Raw genomic sequence first — 13434 nt, 5'->3', positions numbered from 1 at the left:
ACGGGCCAAATGGCATCCTTCTGCTCCATAACATGTTTGTGATTTCTTGATTCAATAGCCTCACTTAGTGCTTCTTCATTAACACTGTTAGTCACATAAATGGGCGTCATTGCAGGTATGGGTAAAGAATGCTACTCGTTCTGTTCTTGAAGAATATCAGAGGAACCTTCTTGTACTGTATCAATGCATGAAGAGTGAGGCACCACAGGATTGACTTCCTGAAATGTTGAAATAAGGTCTGATAGTGTCATGTTTTCAAGCTCACTCTGGATGCATTTCCTGGCTTGGAGTTTCTAAAGAGATTGGCTCATTCTCTTCTAGCATAACTGGAGGAAAGGTGCCATAAAGTTGATCACATTTTTGGAGAAGTTATGATACACACTCAAGAGATTATCTAATCTTCTGGGTATGAAACTTCAGTAGACTGCAAAAGCTGTGAGAAATCTCAAAATGTAATCCAGTCTTCCTTAGATGACAGTTCCTATTCCTGGAGAGACAGAGGTAATTATTTATAGATTAGAATACAGTGGTTACGTTGGCACGGAGTCTCTTTTGCCTGGGCTGGAAAGTCTGGTGGTCACTGTGATAGACCTATGTCTACATATGTCTTCCGTCACAGCAGGAGTTTGTTCTGATTCTGTACACACAAATCGGCTCCTTAATAACTTCACCATTGCACCTGGATGTTGCTTCAAAATAACCTTTAATTGAAAATCTGTGGTCTCCCAGACACAGGAAGGGTGAATGTGTATAGTGACAACCATTCTAAAGTGTCAGGCAACACAGGAATAGTTGCTACTGCATAAAAAAAAGTGCATCCAAATTCTTGACTTTGAAGATTACTCATGAGTTATCCTAATCCAGAACATCATCTTGTGCTAGAGGTTAGACAATATCCATTTGTCCAAGAAGATGTGTAACTTCTGTATTTTCTTTGTGTTCTTCTTCTCCTCCTTCTTGTACAATTTACTAGATTTTCCTCCATTCAGAAGCTAAACAATTTGATTTAATTTTAAGAGATGATATTACATGGCAGAATTCTTGGAAATAACCAAATCTGTCAAAGCGAAAGCATTGTACCCCCTCTGCTGGACAGTTTTGTTGCTGCATTGTACTGCAATATCAGCATTTCAAAATAGCACTAATTTCATTTTTTGGAGGGTAGATTCATTTGGCACCGAAAGGGCTTGTTCTAATCTTTTGTTTTAATCCAAATTCGATAGTACAGAATTTGAACACTGCTGAAAAAAAACAGACACTTTGATGAAGATTTTCACCATCAATCATCAGCAGCATATGCACATATACTTTCTGCCTGTGAAGTCTGCATGTATATTGGATTAGTTTAGATTAAAGATCAGTGGTATCCAATTAAAACCAAACATAAAATTGGAACTAGAATGTGCTCATTTTATCCCATTGAAAACATTACTGTACAAATCTTTGAGTTGAAGTTTGCACCTTGTGTTTGTAATTCACATGTGTGTTGCCTGGATGAATGTAGTTCCGATATCACTCAACAAAGTCAACAGTGTCCAGACTAAAATAACCTCCTCCTTTGGCACCCCAACTATTGTTTTAAACATTTATTCCTGTGCATGCACTGCACCTGTTTCTACTCAACAAAATAGTAATACCTTCTCTCTGATCCATTGCCCAGGGCAATGCCCTGATCAATCAATTAATAGTCAATGAGCATTAACTGCTCATCCTCAGCAGTGAAATAACTTCACAGCAGTTGGTATCCCGTCACCAAGTTTCCCTTTATTTACATGTGGAAAATTCTTGATATTGATCCAGCTCCTTCAGAGCCTGCTCTTGAAATTTCAGAATGTCTGACACTGCTGTTTTTATTGAACAGCCAGGGCTCCCTGATTGAACCGTGGAATAGTTATTTTGATCTGTAATTACCCATATAGGCTGGCATAGTGTCAGAGATAATGGGAACTGCAGATGCTGGAGAATCCAAGATAATAAAATGTGAAGCTGGATGAACACAGCAGGCCAGGCAGCATCTCAGGAGCACAAAAGCTGACGTTTTGGGCCTAGACCCTTCATCAGAGAGGGGGATGGGGTGAGGGTTCTGGAATAAATAGGGAGAGAGGGGGAGGCGGACCGAAGATGGAGAGAAAAGAAGATAGATGGAGAGGAGAGTATAGGTAGGGAGGGGATAGGTCAGTCCAGGGAAGACGGACGGGTCAAGGAGGTGGGATGAGGTTAGTAGGTAGATGGGGGTGCGGCTTGGGGTGGGAGGAAGGGATGGGTGAGAGGAAGAACAGGTTAGGGAGGCAGAGACAGGTTGGACTGGTTTTGGGATGCAGTGGGTGGAGGGGAAGAGCTGGGCTGGTTGTGTGGTGCTGTGGGGGGAGGGGGCAAACTGGGCTGGTTTAGGGATGCGGTGGGGGAAGGGGAGATTTTGAAACTGGTGAAGTCCACATTGATACCATTAGGCTGCAGGGTTCCCAGGCGGAATATGAGTTGCTGTTCCTGCAACCTACGGGTGGCATCATTGTGGCACTGCAGGAGGCCCATGATGGACATGTCATCTAGAGAATGGGAGGGGGAGTGGAAATGGTTTGCGACTGGGAGGTGCAGTTGTTTGTTGCGAACTGAGCGGAGGTGTTCTGTAAAGCGGTCCCCAAGCCTCCGCTTGGTTTCCCCAATGTAGAGGAAGCCACACCTGATACAGTGGATGCAGTATACCACATTGGCAGATGTGCAGGTGAACCTCTGCTTAATGTGGAATGTCATCTTGGGGCCTGGGATAGGGGTGACAGAGGAGGTTTGGGGGCAAGTGTAGCATTTCCTGTGGTTGCAGGGGAAGGTGCCGGGTGTGGTGGGGTTGGAGGGCAGTGTGGAGCGAACAAGGGAGTCACGGAGAGAGTGGTCTCTCCAGAAAGCAGACAGGGGTGGGGATGGAAAAATGTCTTGGGTGGTGGGGTCGGATTGTAGATGGCAGAAGTGTTGGAGGATGATGCATTGTATCTTGAGGTTGGTGGGGTGGTGTGTGAGAACGAGGGGGATCCTCTTAGGGCGGTTGTGGCGGGGGCGGGGTGTGAGGGATGTGTTGCGGGAGATGCGGTCAAGGGCGTTCTCGATCACTGTGGGGGGGAAGTTGCGGTTCTTAAAGAACTTGGACATCTGGGATGTGCGGGAGTGAAATGTCTTATCGTGGGAGCAGATGAGGCGGAGGAATTGGGAATAGGGGATGGAATTTTTGCAGCCTAAACCAGCCCAGTTTGCCCCCTCCCCCCACAGCACCACACAACCAGCCCAGCTCTTCCCTTCCACCCACTGCATCCCAAAACCAGTCCAACCTGTCTCTGCCTCCCTAACCTGTTCTTCCTCTCACCCATCCCTTCCTCCCACCCCAAGCCGCACCCCCATCTACCTACTAACCTCATCCCACCTCCTTGACCTGCCCGTCTTCCCTGGACTGACCTATCCCCTCCCTACCTCCCCACCTATACTCTCCTCTCCATCTATCTTCTTTTCTCTCCATCTTCCGTCCGCCTCCCCCTCTTTCCCTATTTATTCCAGAACCCTCACCCCATCCCCCTCTCTGATGAAGGGTCTAGGCCCGAAACGTCAGCTTTTGTGCTCCTGAGATGCTGCTGGGCCTGCTGTGTTCATCCAGCCTCACATTTTATTATCTAGGCTGGCATAGTGCTAGTGTAAGAGACAGTGAGGAACAAGTGTTCCTCGACTATATTAAGAAGAATTTCCAACAGCCATCCAGCAAGAGATGAAATATTGCTTAACCTGGTTCTTGGGAATGAATTGGGCCAAGTAGAACAAGTGACACTGGGAGAAATCAAAGTGAGCAATGATCAATGTATCATAAGGTTTAGGATCACAGCAGAAAATAACATTAATTAATGTTAAGTAAGAATAATCACTGGCAGAAAGCAACTCCAATGGGACAAGAACAGAATTGGACTGGAAACACTGGAACTAGCTAAACAATGGGAAATCTTCAAAGAGGATTTATTTTGGTCAGACTCATGGAAGACTCCCTCAAAAGCAAAAGAAAGGACTAATAAATCAAGAGATCCCTGGATGATAACTGTGTTAAACATCAAGTTAACAGAGAAAAAGTTTGCTTATAATAGTTGTCAGCTAGTAAATACTATTGCACATCTCATTCACTTCAGGCAGGAAAGTGGAGTTGAGGATTATAACCGGGCTATTATGTCACTGAATGTTAAAGCATACTCCCTGGCCAAATTGCCAACTACAGAGCCTACGTCTTTCTGTCTTATCAGTAGAGTACTGACAAAGCAAATATGAGAAGCAAAGCGGAATTATGAAAAAGCTTTGGTGACTAACGTAAATGGAAATCTCAACATCTTCTGCAAGGACATCAATGATATAATGGTAATAAAAGGAGGAGCAGGGCTAATTGAGTAATTGATGGACAGGAACATAGATTTAACCCTCAAGGCCATATTAAAACAACTATCTGTTGTCAATGAAGTGATTTGCTATTCCTAATTCCAAAAGAGAAATTACCCATATCAAGGTAGTCATCTATGCCAGGTGACATGGTGCCTCAGTGGTTAACACTGCTGCCTCACAAGAGATCTGAGTTTGATTCCACCCTTTGGTGACTGTATGGAGTTTTTATGTTCTCCCAGTGTCTGCATGGGTATCCTCCAGGTGCTCCAGTTTCCTCTCACACTCCAAAGATGTGCAGGTTAGGTAGATTGGCTGTGCTAAATTGCCCACAGTGTCTGGGGATGTGCAGGCTAGGTAGGTTAACTTTGGGAAATTTAGGGTTACAGGGATAGGTTCAGGCGTAGGATGTGGATGGGATGCTCTTTGGAGGGTTGGTGTGGACTCGATGGGGCTGAATGGCCTGCTTCCACAATGTATGGATTTTATTCTCTGAAATAAGTTTCAACAGTTATTAAATATGAATAAACTTGAATGAGATCTTTGCCCCTACTATGTATGTACCTCAGCATTCAATGAGGGTGAGACTGGTTCAGCTGTAATATTCCAACTGCACTGTTCCTACAATCACATCATTTGTTAATGGTCACTACTAAAACTGATGAAAAGAATAGTCATTTGAAAGATACATTAGATCTGCCAGAACTCATAACACAACACAAATCTCAGCGAGCAAACTCACATCCACAACACAAATCATTCAGACAGTTGTGAATATTCTTTCCAAAACTCATGGATTTTACTTGTATCTCAATGAGAATGAACCAAATAATTCAGAAGTTCTTTTGTCAAAATGCATAATAGAAATATCTATAGATGATGCAAAATTGAGTCATGTTTTTCATCTAGCTTATTCTTCCACATCTATAAGCATTTTGAGGGAACTTAGCAAAATAACAGAAATAGGGAAAGAAGCAGACCAGCAGAAGGATGCAAAAAAAAATCCTTAAGCAAATCTGGGCAAAAGTAAAAGTGTGATGGATTGTTTTTTCCAGTAATGTTAATATTTGTTCTTTTTTTCATTTTCTTCCCTCTTCTGTTCTTATGATTGAATCAAATTGTTTTGATTGATGCTGACAGCTCTGTTATATTCCTCACACTAGCCTCAACAGTGACTGTGAGCAAATTATCTAATTATCAGGACAGATCAGCTGGAATATTGTTGTTGAACCATTGTTGCCCTGGTCGAATGTTCAGATATGCATTAACAGGGAGCAAGAGTCCCTCTTAAAAGTCTGAATAACTCAGATTGAAATTGCTGTGCTGAGTTGCTCAGAAATATGGTGGTGTACTTCTAAAAATTATAAAGTGAAAACAAAATTGCTGAAGCTGATTAATGTATAGCTGCCCTCTCATGCTTTGAAATAAGCCAGTGACTCAATGTAGTATAGTGACTCTATTATTGGGTCAGTTATCTGACGGTAATGCAGAATGGGAGTTTAAATCTTACTGTAACAGTTTGAGATTTTAATTTCTTTTCATTGCTGACAAAAGCTGGCCTTAGTAAAAGTTTTCATGAATTTTCCAGAAAATATAAAAATCCAAATCGTGTAGTATTTTGCATTAGAACAGACAATCCAGCTCATATGCGACTCCACTTTTACACCTTACCATGTAAGCGTTGACTGTTAGCTGTCCTCTGAAATGACTTGGTTGATTGAAGAAGAGGACACATCAATTCAGTTCAAGGCCCACCACACTTTCTCAGGGAACTAGATATCAAGATGCAATTAACTTGCCATCAATGTCCACAATCCAAGCATGAAAAAAGCCATAATAATCACATAACTTTATATCTGATGTGATATTAGATAGCAGAGAGCAGAAGGCAGAGAGTGGAGTTAAAAGGGTCTTTCTAAGGATGGCAGCCAGTGACAAGTGATGTTCCACAAGGGTCAGTGTTGGGACCACAATTTTTCCCCTAATGCATTAATGATCTAGATGAAGGAACTGAGGGCATTCTGGATAAGATTGCATACAATACAAAGACAGGTGGGGGGACAGGTAGCATTGAGGACATGGGGAGGCTGCAGAAGGATTTGGACAGGTTAGCAGAGTTGGCAAAGAAGTGGCAGATGGAGTACAACATGGGAAAGTGTGAAGTCATGCACTTTGGTAAGAAGAATAGAAGCATGGACTATTTTCTAAATGGGGAGGTAATTCAGAAGTCTGAAGTGCAAAGAGACTTGGGATTCCTAGTCCAAGATTCCCTCAAGGTAAACATGCAGGTTGAGTCAGTAGTTAGGAAGGCAAATGCAACTTTGTCATTTATTTTGAGAGGACTCAAGTATAAAAGCAGAGATCTACCTCTGAGCCTCTGTAAGGCCACATTTGGAGAATTGTGCACAGTTTTGGACCCCATATCTCAGGAAGGATGTACTGGCCCTGGAATAGGTTCAAAGAAGGTTCACAAGAATGATCATGGGAATGAAAAGCTTAACATATGAAGAACATTTGAGGACTCTGGGTCTATACTCAATGGAATTTGGAAGGATGAGGGAGGATCTAATTGAAACTTACAGATTGGATGTTGGGAAGATGTTTCCATTGGTAGGCTAGACTAGGACCCAAGGGCGTAGTCTTAGAGTAAAGGAAGACCTTTTAGATCGGGGATAAGGAGAAACTTCTTCAGCCAGAGAGTGGTGAATCTATGGAATTCACTTCCACACCTGTGGAGGCCAGATCATTAATTATATTTAAGATGGAGACAGGTAGGTTCTTGATTGTCAAGGGAATCAAGAATTACAGGGAGAAATTGGGAGAAACTTATCAGCCATGATTGAATGGCAGAGCAGACTCAATGGGCTGAATAGCCTAAGTTCTGCTCATACAAGATATGGTCTTGTATATATTAATATATAGACAAAGTGTGCTGTTACTCTGATGGCAAACAGAGTTCTCAGTACAGTTCAAATAATCCACAAAAGCATTTTGCTTCAAATTACTTGATTTGGTTGTCATCTGAATGCTTTAAATATGTTGCATTTTAATTTGCCTGTCTGTTTAAATGATGCTTGTTGCCTGCATCTGAAGATTTTTGGCATTTTGCAAGTCCCTTGACAACAAGATGCAGCCTGTGTGTATTAATTAAATTGCTATGATCTCGCCTGATGAAATTTCATGCTGCAAAAGCTGGAACCTGAAAGCAAACAGAACATATGGAGATATAATTCATCATCACCGTCAGTAATCACTCGCTAATGAGTATGATTGTCCACCCAGAAAATTCTGTGTCTTTGGTCATGGTTTCTAATGGTTCTTTGTGTGGCTGATCCTAGAACAGCTTCTGTAATGAGATGCTTGGCAAGTGTTTCCAGAAAATGGAAGTGGCCTTGAGATCATTGGCATTCCTTTCTCCAGTTCTTTTTCCATTCTTCAAGGCTGTTGTCAAAGCATGTGTCACTTCTCAAAGCAGTTTCCTCCAACTGTAAAAGGATTGTGAAAACTAAAACAGGTCTCTTACAGTGAGAAACAGGTAAAACAGAGAACAAAGTAATAGCTGATGAACTAAATTGATACTTGGCTACTGTCTTCACTAAGGAAGACACAACTAACATATCAGAAATGATAGGGCACACACAGGTTTTAACGAGAGGGAGGAACTGAAGTAAATTTGTATTAGAAAAATGGTATTGGAGAAACTGATGGGATTGAAGGTCAATAAATTATCAGGGCCTCATAATCTACATTACAGAGTACTTAAAGAAGTGTCCCTAGAAATAATGGCTTGCTGTACTTTGATGGTCAACCTCTAAGATTCTTTAAACTCTGGAACAGTTCCTACAGATTGAAGAGTAGCTAATGTTACCCCACTATTTAAAAAGGGAGGTCGAAAGTAAATAGGAAATTATAGAGCACTGAGTCTGATGTCGGTGGTAGCTTGATTCCATTACCAAGGATTTTATAACAGAGCACTTGGGAAAACAGTGGTGAAATCAGAGACAGTCAGCACAGATATGCAAAAGGGAAATCATGCTTGACAGATCTATTGGAGTTCTTTGAGAATATAACTTTTTGAGTTCATTGAGGGAAACCATTGGATTTGGTTTATTTGGACTTTCAGAAAGCTTTTGACAAAGTCCCACATAGGAGATTATTCTATAAAATTAAAGTGCATGCTGTGAAGTTGGGTAGAGTACCTCTGGATTGGGAGGCAGGAAGTTAGAATTTGATGTTTGTAAAATGCCAGGGGATAGCATTGCATGATTGCTTTAAAGGATCATATGCCTTTTCTATGCTGAGAGATTTAAAATGGATGTCTGTGAGCTGCAGCTCGTAAGTTTGAAAGCACACAGAGAGCACCCGAATTGAAATATTTGTGTTGAAAGGCCATAACGTTAGCAAGCCAAGCAGCATTTTTTTTTAACTGAAACAGAAAACTTTTGAATTTAGCCAATCAATTTGAATAAAGCACTTAGATACCAAAAGCCAATTAAATTTGAACCCGAGATAACAAGATGCAAAGCGAGATGAACACAGCAGGCCAAGCAACATCAGAAGAGCAGGAAAGCTGACATTTTGGGCCTAGACTCTTCTTCAGAAAAGGGCCTGAAACGCCAGCTTTTCTGCTCCTCTGATGCTGCTTGGCCTGCTGTGTTCATCCAGCTCTACACCTTGTTATCTCAATATCCACAGCACAACTAGTTAACATTCCTGACAGAAGAGTTAATGGAGAAGGCATTCTTGATAGATTAACTGATGGGGAAGACACAGAACATTCCAAAGACACGTAACCTGGCTGTAATTTCGAGAGATAAAATTCTATTTTTTTAATCATAGTGGAATTTGCATTTATTGGAACAGCATACCATTAGAATCTTGCTTTATTCGGCAGTAGTTAGTAGTTAGGAGGGATTTATTCAGTTTGTTCATAGTTTAATTAATTTGTTCACTGTTAGAGTTAGATTAAAAAATTTTAAGTGAGTGGCAGGGATTTATTTTAGTTAACCATTAGAAGTTGCTGATAAGCAGGTTACACTACTTTTCACACTCCTTTTACAGATTACAGGGCGAGGTGTTCCTCTTCAGGTGTTTCGATTTTAGTTCTCCGAAGGGGGTCAACCTCCGCTTTATAACAGTTTGGGGGCTTGTCTGGGATCTGGACAGACTTGAACAGATTTAGGGTACAAAAGATCCCAGCATATTTAAACAGACTTGAGGACGACTGTCCTAGATCTTTAAATAAAACTTAAGTGAGAAGTGGAAAATCAGTTAATTTCAGTTGCTTGTTGCTGGTTAAATCAAAAGTGAAATCCACTCTCTACTGGAGACCAGACATGCAGGATTCAAGCCAGCTGACCTGGACCAATACAAAAAAATCCAGATATGACCTTTGCAAAACTGTCAAGGAGACCAAGAGGCAGTACTAGACCAAATTAGAGGCCCAGACTGACCAAACAGACTCACGTCGTCTATGGCAAGGCCTAAACAATTTACAGGATACAAAATGAAATAGTGTAAGATAGCAGGCAATAGCACATCATGCAAAGTAAATTGTATGTCCCTAAGTCTTTTTGATCTAAAAATCCTTTGTTTGCTGTGATGTGCCTGTACCACTCATAAACAAAGCTTTTCAATACATTTTGGTGCACGTGATAATAAAAATCATACAATTAAGTGAGAAATGGCTCTTAATATTGCTGAAGAGGTTCTCGTGGTTAAAGATGCTTCACAAATTTGCCTAGAAAGTTTAGAAAGACAGAGAGACAGAGTCTGTTACATGACCAACTATCACGCATTTGAATACACATAGACAAAGTGGGACACCAATTTGACTGGGCCCATGTAGCCATCCTAGGACAAGCCAAGCAAAGACATACATGAGAATTCCTGGAGGCCTGGCACTCAAACCAGAACTCCATTAACAAACATGTAGAATTGGACCCCACGTACCAACCACGAAGAAACAAATCCAGAAGTGATGCCACAGAACCCAGCAAACTGAGTCGCGTAAATGCCAAGTGGGACAGAACACCTATGCTTCACCGGAGGTGCACTGATAGTGTAACTAGTATGATGATGAAACGTCTCCAAACAAACTTATCAGCTTGGCGAGCAAGTCAAGAATTGGGTTCCATCCTTACTTTGCAGCAGTTTGAATTCAAAGTGTTCGGTCTGTGTATTTCTTTGATGACACTGAAAAACTCCGGGTGTTGTTTTTGTCAGCAAGGAATTGTAGCTCAGCTGTCTGAGTCCACCATTGTTTATTGATTTCCCTCATTTCAGGCAGGATGGAGGGGTATATAAAAGGGATAGGGGAGTTGCACTGCTTGTTAAGGAGAATATCACAGCTGTACTGCGGGAGGACACCTCGGAGCACACATACAGGGAGGCAGTATGGGTAGAACTCAGGAACAGGAAGGGTGCAATCACAATATTTGGGGTTTACTATAGGCCCCCCAACAGCCAGCGGGAGACAGAAGAACAGATTTGTAGGCAGATTTTGGCAAGATGTTCAAGTAACAGGGTTGTTGTCATGGGTGATTTTAACTTCCCATATATTGACTGGAACTCATTTAGTGCATGGGGCTTGAATGGGGCCGAGTTTGTAAGGAGCATCCAGGAGGGCTTCTTGAAATAGTATGTAGATTGTCCAACTAAGAAAGGAGCCGTACTGGACCAAGTATTGGGGAATGAGCCTGGCTAGGTGGTCAACGTCTTAGGAGGGGAGCAGCTCGGGAACAGTGATCACAATTCAGTAAGCTTTAAGCTACTGATGGATAAAGATAGGTGTAGTTGTCAGGTGAAGTTGATAAATGGGGGGAAGGCTAATTACAACAATATTAGCAATGAACTGAAGGATGTAAATTGGAGGCAGATGTTTGAGGGCAAATCAACATATGGTATGTGAGAGGCTTTCAAGGGTACGTTGTTGGGAACTAAGGTCCAGCATGTTCCTGTAAAGATGAGGATAAGTATGGCAAGTTTAGGGAATGTTAGATAATGAGAGATATTGTGAGCCCAAAGAAAATGGAAATGGAAGCATTTTTCAAGGCCAGGAGGCTAGGAATATATGAAGCAAGAATGGAATACAAGGAAAGTCAGAATAAACTTAAACAAGGAGTCAGGAGGGCTAAAATGGGTCATGAAAAGTCATTGTCCAACAGGATAAAGGAAAATGCCAAGGCTTTTTATACATATTAAGAGAAAGAGGGTAGCCAGGCAGAGGGTTGGCCCACTCAAGGACAGGGAAGGGAATTTTTTTCTCGAGCCAGAGGAAATGGGCGAGATATTAAATGAGTACTTTGCATCAGTATTTGCCATAGAGGAGGACTTGGTGGATAATGAGTCTGGGGAAGGGTGTGTAGATAGTTTGGGTCATGTTACGATCAAAAGGAAGGAGGTATTGGGGATCTTGAAAAACATTAAAGTATACAAGTCCCCAGAGCCTGATGGTATGTACCCCAGAACACTGAGAGAGACACGGGAGAAAATTGCTGGGGCCTTCAGGGAAATCTTTATATCCTCACTGGCTAAAGGGGAGGTCCCAGAGGATTGGAGAATAGCCAATGCTGTTCCTTTGTTTAAGAAAGGTGGCAAGGATAAACCAGATAATTACAGGCCTGTGAACTTTACGTCAGTGGTAGGGAAATTATTGGAGAGGATTCTTTGAGACAGAACTTACTTCCACTTGGAAATAAGTGGACGTATCAGCGAGAGGCAACATGGTTTTGTGAAGGGGAGGCCATGTCTCACTAACTTGGTTGAGTTTTTTGAGGAAATGATGAAGATGATCGATGAGGGTAGGGCAGTGGATGTTGTCTACATGGACTTCAGTAGGGCCTTTGACAAGGTCCCTCATGGCAGGCTGTTACAGAAGGTAAAGTCATATGGGGTCAGAGGTGAGCTAGCAAGATGAATTTTTAAAAACTGGCTCGGTCACAGAAGACAGAGGGTAGCAGTGAAAGAGCGTGTTTCTGAATGAAGGGCTGTGACTAGTGGCGTTCCTCAGGGATCAGTGTTGGGACCTTTGCTGTTTGCAGATAGCGATGAAGACTATCAAAGACTATCAGCTGCTTATAGATCAGCTGGTGACTTGGACAGTGAGATGGCAGATGGAGGTTAATCTGGAAAAATGTGAGTAATGTATTTTGGAAGGTCTAATCCAGATGAAAAATATACATTAAATTGCAGAATCTTTAAGAGCACAGATAGGCAGAGGGATCTGGGTGTTCAGTGGCAACACAGGTGGAAAAGGTAGTCAACAAGGCATGTGGCATGCTTGTCTTCATTGGCTGGGGCACTGAGTTTAAAAATTGGAAAGTAATGTTACAGCTCTATAGAACCTAAGTTAGGCCGCTTTTGGAATATTATGTTCAATTCTGGTCGGCACACTATCAGAAGGATGTGGTGGCTTTGAAGAGGGTGCAGAAAAGATTTACCAGGATGTTGCCGGGTATGGAGGGCATTAGCTATGAAGAGAAGTTGGAGAAACTTCTCACTGGAGCAACTGAGTTTGAGGGGCAACCTGATACAGGTCTACAAGATTATGAAGGGCATGACAGAGTGGACAGTCAGAAGCTTTTCCCAGGGTGGAAGAGTCAGTTACCAAGGGACATGGGTTCAAGGTGCAAGGGGCAAGGTTTAAAGGTAATGAACAAGGCAAGTTTATTACACAGAGGGTGGAGGGTGCCTGGAACCTGGGGAGGTAGTGGAAGCAGATACCATTGTGACTTTTAAAGGGTAGCTTGACAAATACATGAATAGGTGGGAATAGAGAGATACGGTCCCCAGAAGGGTCGAGGATTTTAGTTGTGACAGGCAGCATGTCGGTGCAGGCTTAGAGGGCCAAAGGACTGTTCCTGTGCTGTAATTTTCTTTGTTCTTTGTTCTTTGTTCTATTCATTCTTGTAACTCCACATTGGTGTTTCATGAGTTCCCTTCTTTGCCTTACTAATGATGTTATTTTGACAGACACAGTGAGTTTTCCATATCTTGTCAATGAGGTCTTGGATAATGTGGTCATTCTTTTTGGACCAG

This window comes from Stegostoma tigrinum, chromosome 18 (genome assembly GCF_030684315.1).
Source record: "Stegostoma tigrinum isolate sSteTig4 chromosome 18, sSteTig4.hap1, whole genome shotgun sequence".
In the NCBI taxonomy this organism is placed as follows: domain Eukaryota; kingdom Metazoa; phylum Chordata; class Chondrichthyes; order Orectolobiformes; family Stegostomatidae; genus Stegostoma; species Stegostoma tigrinum.
Note: the sequence above shows the minus strand (reverse complement) of the source record.